This window comes from Cryptotermes secundus, unplaced genomic scaffold (assembly GCF_002891405.2).
Source record: "Cryptotermes secundus unplaced genomic scaffold, Csec_1.0 scaffold49, whole genome shotgun sequence".
Taxonomy (NCBI): Eukaryota; Metazoa; Arthropoda; class Insecta; order Blattodea; family Kalotermitidae; genus Cryptotermes; species Cryptotermes secundus.
In genome coordinates this window covers 2865384-2872705 of record NW_019744106.1, presented here as the reverse complement: position 1 = coordinate 2872705, position 7322 = coordinate 2865384, and the positions used below count along the sequence as shown (strand labels likewise).

The 7322-nt window shown below is 41.5% G+C and overlaps 1 protein-coding gene across 6 annotated transcripts in view; it reads right to left on the bottom strand.

The window, feature by feature from the left end:
- Positions 1-7322, bottom strand: part of LOC111874338 (RING finger protein nhl-1) — a 98886-nt gene that overhangs the window by 11124 nt on the left and 80440 nt on the right. The window lies entirely within an intron of this gene.

Below are 7322 nucleotides of genomic sequence, written 5' to 3'. Positions count from 1 at the left end.
CCCGAAAAACCATAAAGGGGTTATCCGGAATATTGAAATTGGATTTTAATGTTTGCACAAAAACAGACAGAAAAATTTATTCTGATAATCTATATTTTCATTATTAATTAAAATAATTTGCGAATTTATTAAAGAATTTATGTGCCACACACTAAATTCACTAACCTAAAACAGATGTTGCAGCCGAGAGCGTTAAGTACAATATCAAAATTCGTAAAAATATTTAAAGTTAAAGTAACAGCACGAAAGTGAAAAATAAGAACACTTATTTTATAACAATAATAAATCTCTAGAGTTTATCATAATATTTATCAATTTTGTGAAGAAACAGCCAGGTAATAACTTCCGTAGCTGAACAGTTTCATCGCGAAAGTGCACGTGTTTTATAGAACTGACAACTTTGGGATTATGGATCGTGGTCTATTTGGACTCAATCTTAATTAAAGAGATGGGTGTGCTTGGACCAGATATCAGCACATAACTAGACCACCTACAGCAAAGTAGGCAAGATGCATGCCAGAGCGGAACCCAAACCCGCCTATAGTGTGAGACCACATGTATTTCAGGCCCCAAAACACGAAACCCATCTAAATAACATAGAAACTTCGGTTTATATTTCCAAGGAAACACACGCTGGATCTCTCTAAGCTAATCACATACAGGAAATAAGTAGATTGGATCTGGCGATGGGGCATAACAAACGGAAGTACAGTGACTGAGAATAGTTCTTTCTAATGAACTCAACAGAGCAGGTGTCTCCCTCTCACCTGAGGGCGGAAACAGACCCATACTGACCTATAGTGATATTCATATTGTCTTTGCATTAGGCGAATAAATTGAGCGCACAATGAGGGGTTCGTATAGGCTATGTTCATTCGTACTTATATTTCACTTAGGAATTTTCATAAAATTATTACCGGAAATCCAAATTTCAATTTGTCAGAGGAGTTTTAATTTAACTTGTATCTGCTGATTCTAATCCGGAATTTAAAGAACTAGAAATAAATGTCTCATATTTACTATATTTATTTCTTCCTACATGGCTATTTTCTTTTCGTTTTGACTAGGTTTTATTTCAGGGGGGTTGTAATTCCTTTATTACCAATATGTCATACAAGTATTATTGAAAGAGAAGAAATACATACATACATCTGATCTGTGAGGTTGGGAAGCAAACCCACAATTAATTTTGACTTCAATTCTGTCTGCGTCCCAATATTTGCAATATAATAACCAAAACCTATGTCATATCAAGAGTCCTTTTAATAAGTCACAAATTTGAACATTCGAACAAATAGAAATTACGCAATAAATCTTCTGAAGTAATCTGTCAGACAGATGCATTTTCGTGTGTGTAGCATGAATCGGTGTCCCCATTTGTGAGATATGTAGCGATCGACTACAAAACTCGACGTTCGCCTCATCAGTTGCTTTGAGGTTGTCTCCAGACTCCATGGTCTGTAGTCCGCAAGCGAACTATACCGACCCAGCTACCGCCGCTTGTCGGCTAAGTTAGTTCCAAATTTAGCGGATAGAGGGTGTCACGTGGTTAGCGCAAAGGATCCCCACGGCCGTTAATCTCGGTTTTCTAGACCGGAGCCTCTACTTCCTTGTAATAGCTCTTCAATTATCTTCATGAGGCTGGGTGGACCCCGTTCCAAACCCATTGCTTCTCAGAAAAATCTGGTAGCGCCGGGAATAGAACCCGGGACTTCTGGATCTGTAACCAGGAACTCTGACCACTAGACCACTATGAATTCAAAAGTTGATAAAAAAATAGGCTTTACACTTTATGATAGGCTGTTTTCTCCATATCAGAATTCACTGGCACATTTTCATTTCCTTTAGAGTCTACTTGTGACCTTACTACAAATTGTTACCCACGTCGTCGTTAAGTTCGAGGTATCGACAATAATAAGAGTCAAGCTCGATTTGTATGCGCAGGCGCCATCAGTATAACAGTTATTATGTCTACCATTGCTCCAGAGCTCTGAATAGTGAGCACCTCTACAAGAAAGAAATATGAAATTATCACATTAACACCTCCATTTGTATTTTATCTCTGTCTTCCAGGACTTCCTGTAGCACTTAATGAGCACGACTGGTGCCAATGGTCGCAGTGCAGGTGAGCCTTCCTCAGTTTTCGCATTGCTGTGCACTAGAATGTGGTTCAACATCTCGCGTCATGTCGATGCGTACATACAATCTTACATATATATATATATGTGCGTGTGTGTACGTACGTATGTATGTACATGTGTATGCACGTATGTATTTATGTATGTATGTACGCATGTACGTACATATGTATGCACGTATTTATTTATGTATGTATGTATGTATGTATGTATGTATGTATGCATGTATGTTATGTACAGCCCGGGTATTTAGAAGTGACGGTCCTCCGACGCGGGGTAGGAGAATAATTTATAGTGGCGGGGAGAGCTCCAGCATGCTGACAAGTGTGGAGGGGAATACTGTGCAGGCGTTCTCAAAAGGAAATAACTTCTTACCTCATTGTGTTGCATAGCGTTGGCGGTTTAGTCTCGATGATGTTCACACATCCGATGTTAAGTTTTAAGTGCCGAATGGCAGACTTTTATGCACTTTACACTACTGTACACTATACACTATTATACACTTTTCACTGTTATATACATTAAGAGTTTATTTACATATTACACAGGTCTATTCTAAATGGGCAACACCTGCAATGTCCGCATAGATATCATCTCCACATGCCTGTCCTTCCTCGTCACCACCAGATGAATCGGAGCTCTCATCAGAACTGTCAACACTATCACCGCCAGCATGGAAGACGAACTCCCGTCCTGCGTCCAAACGGCCTTCCCGTGCCATTAATTGCTGCTCAATACTGAAAGTGGCTAGTGGAGATTTCCTAGCTCTTTCTTTATGGGGTGTCGAAAAGGAAGTGGAAGCCCCAGATTCGATATTTTTTGTTTCTTTTATTATTCTTCTGACACTACTTTCCATTACATCTGTTGCCTTTGCTACTTCCACTCCTATGTTCTTCACTCTAATTGTCGGTCCAGCCTCTTTCATGTACTTATATACATTACTAACAATTTCTCTTGATTGTGAATGCAACACTTTTCCCCTCAATTTACTTGGTGTAGGTGGCATATTAAAGGAGATAGAAAAAATGTACAAATATAAATACACAAAAAAGAAAATCGACGAATAAAAATAAACAAAATAAAATATTAATACAGTAAATAGAGAATAATACACTTAAATACGACTCCAAGAGTCAAAACTTTTTAACTTGACTGTACAAGAGAGAATGCTTTTAACTGAGCTAGAGACGTCTGGTCGCACTGAAAACAAACGAATGACTAATCACAACACCCCCAACTTTCACGAATGGACCTGCCCATCCACTGCGCAGCTTTTCGTGGACTGTCACTTCTAAATAGCCGGGCTCTATGTATGGACACTGTAGATTTTTGCCAGATGGCAATGGAGGAGTGAATGTGACCGCTGACCTTCATCTCGAGGTGTTTAAAGACCCTTTAAACGTTGTCCTAAGCACGGCTATTAGATTAGAAAATTTGTTCAACCTTGATAATATTGTGGGGTGCCGCCTAAAAGCCGGAATATCTGAGTCAGAGCGGGCGTCCATTGCTAGACAACGGCTCGAAGTCACGTTCCTGCATAGTTGTATGGGTGACAAACGCGTCACGCGACAACGCATACTGTGAGGAGCGGTTTTAAAGCCACAACCTGCGCATCTGCTGGGCGGGGCTTCACCGGGAGCGTTCCTGTGGTAACGAGAAATACACCGTTGCCCTGGGTTTTAATGGAACTATTGGAGACATACAATGTATGTATGGTAACGACATTCTGAACGGACTGCGTCCACGGATATTACAAAACGGAACCCTTCAAGGTGATTCCTATCCCATCCGCCTAGCAGGAATAAAGGGAGAACGGTTCAGAGATCAGAACTCACCCATATTCTCGTCAGAGAGGATGTTACATAAGGACTATTACCGCAAGAATTAAGCTGGGAAAAAAGATCTCTGATCGTGGGCCTCAAGCGGCAGTAACTTTGACTTTGACTTTGACTTTGACTTTGACTTCAGAATTCAGAATTGAAAGACAGAACAGAAGGGAGAGGAGAGTCCAGGAGACCAGAGGTGGAGGGCGCAGACAACAGTGAGGGATTCTGTATCCAGAAGGAGTTGAATTTGCGAATTACTGTAATCAAGCGTAAATGTTAGTAATGTCCAATAAACCCATGGAACAAAAACTAAGAATTTGCTAGCACCACCCTCGTTAAGCCGCCTATTGTAAATAGAAATACAAACCCTAATGATCATAAGCATGTTGCTCCGGACACGTGATAATATGACAGGGAAAGGACGGGCCCAGTAACATTCTGGACGGTAGAGACAAAGAGAAAAATACCCAATGACGGAAGTCGGGAATCTGCTTGGTGACCCTGTTTTTAGTCCACCACCACAGGCTCAACCTCAAGCCCCATAATATCACAATTAATCATCGTCTGTGCTGTCTGCTACTGAGTGAAAAAAAAAAGTTGGTAATTTTAACAAAGTTCCACAGCAAACAACACCAAGCAAACAAACATTGTTAACAGATAAAAGGGTGTGATAGCACAACAGTACTGTGACAGATGTTCCAACTCATGAAGAAAACTGCAATGGCTGGGTCCTGTCTTGTGAGGACATCTTACGGGCATGACGTGACATACCAAGGAAAGTAAAGAAAATAAAGATGATTTTACTTTACCTTAAAAGTGACGTTTGCTGCACTGAAAAAGAAGGCAAAAATGACAGAACATTTGTTCAATAGGATCTCGTTGCTTTTCGAGTGGTGATACTTTAGGCATTGATACAATGCATACAAGAAGCACTGCAACGACTTCTCAAGAGACTTTAATGGACAGATGGAACTGGAATTAATGAACTGTATCTCAGAGTGACAATTCAGTGTGCTGATAGCAGCATGGGCCAGATAAACTTAAAGAATGAACGAAAAACGGCAAAGAGAATGGAGGGCTGTTGATGATGATGGGCGCTCTGGGAGAAAATCGATCGTAACCTCTGTAGAGGTCAAGGAGCAGATCTATCAGCATTTCCCGAACACCAGAATAATCAACGTTGATTAAATTGCATCTGAAATGAGCAAGAATCATGAAAGAATCAGTGCAGCAATGGCTTATATGCACCAAGTGCATTCAAACGCAGGGAGACAGCATCTCAGAATTTACAGCGATGGGTGGTAGGATGGTTAGTGAATTGGAATGCATATTGAAGAAGTTATCGTGGCCTGATCTGACGTAATGTCGCGGCATTTGTGTAGAGAGATGGAGGAAAGGCGACAAACGTCAGTCAGAACAGCCGATGTTCGGTGTAAGTTGAACCCTGAAATTGAGCAATAAGAACCAGGGCTGCTTCCCACCGATCACCAAATTCGATGGCTGTGTAGGAAAGTTTGACTGGCCTAGTCTAATTACAGTCTGATTTGTTTTGTCGGGGCAAATAAAAATATACTTTATTGATCACCTCTGTGGTCTAGTGGTCAGGGTTCCTGGCTTCAGATCTAGAGGTCCTGGGTTCGATTCCCGGAGCTACCAGATTTTCTGAGAAGGAGTGGGATTGGAACGGGGTCCATTCAGCCTCGTGAGGATAACTTAGAAACTATTTCAAGGAAATAGCGGCTCCGGTCTAGAAAACGGAAATTAACGGCCGCGAGGTTCCGTTGCGCTGACCACGCGACAGCATCTATCAGCCCAAGTTGGCACTAACTTCGCCGACAAGCGGTGGTCGCTCGGTAGGTATAGTTAGCTTGCGGACTAAAACCACGGAGTTTTTTTTTGTATTCTGTTTAAATTTTATCTGTTTTACAATAAAATCTTCCATTACATTATACAGATATTTACGCAGAGGCACAGAGCTAACAGGGCAGACTATAGAAATTTTAGCATGTTCTGAGAAAAAAATTCTGTAGATTCCCTCGGAGTTTTGCATGGTTCATTGCGGTTTATTTGACGGCTCTGTCGGCATCCTAGACTATGTAGCGTCAAATGGTCTGATGTTTGGTGAGATAATCACCTGGAAAGGATTTTAAATAAATCGGATGTAGCCTAATCGAAATAGACTTACTATCCCGGTATTTGGCCGCGCCATAGCTCAAGCGGTTAGTCGCTGACTTTCCACCGAGGCGGCCCGGGTTCGATCCCGGGTCTGGTCAAGTGGGATTTGTGGTGGATAAAGTGGCGCCGGGGCAGGTGTTCTCCAAATACTTCGGTTTCCCCTGGCAATCTTCATTCCACCGACTGCTCCACAATCATCCGCACTTATCGTATGGGGCTGGTAGAATAGGCCAGAAGTGGCTGCCGTACAAGAAACTTAGTCCCACCCCACTAGCAATAAAAAATCCCGGTATTTTGACGGAGGACTTTAGGCACACTATGAAAAAAATTCAATCTGTTCCGGCCGAGATTCGAAGCGATTCAATATAATTCAGGTTTACATTTACACCGAACTGCTTGGGATTTTGCGTGGACTTTGCTGTGTATACATATGAACTAAACGTCCTGGGTTCCAAACTGATCAGGGCTCGGATTTCTTTAAATCGTAATCAGAAGGACGGCGGTAATCCTTAAACGGTGGACAAGCCAAACTGAAAAAATAAACCGACTGGTCAAAAGACGTAATTGATGGGGTATGCACTTTCTTCTTGTTTGCACCCATGGGACATGCAGGCCTAATGGCCTGTCATAGCTGACATGTGAAACAAATTATAGCTCAGAACAACAACGAAAATTAAGAGAAAATTCATCAACGAAACTGTTATAACGACAGTTGAGTTCAGTTCATTCCCCCTACTTTACTGGGATAACTCATAAAATCAAAGGGCAATACAGAAAAGTAAAACCGTACATCCACACTTCAAGTGTGACTGGACTCCGCAAACCTACGAATTAGGCGACGAATTTCTTGGACACCTAACACAGCATACTCGACTTAGTTTATGGAAATACTGCCAAATCAATAATGTGATCAGATAACTGTTGATTTTATATTGTCACATGTACGAGTGACTACAGACGGGGTTTGGATTCGTAATTGGATTTACTGACCCTTACAGATCACAACTGCAAGGAATTACAGTGCCATCGCTCATTCACACAATCTTCACTTTAAACAGTACACACTGCGTCTCCTCAGTTTGTTTTCACTAGCCGTTTCTGGTAACGGATCCTAACAGTGTCCTCTGCTTACCTCCTTACCGGATGGCGAATATCTCACAATTGATTGAACCTAGACTTGTCC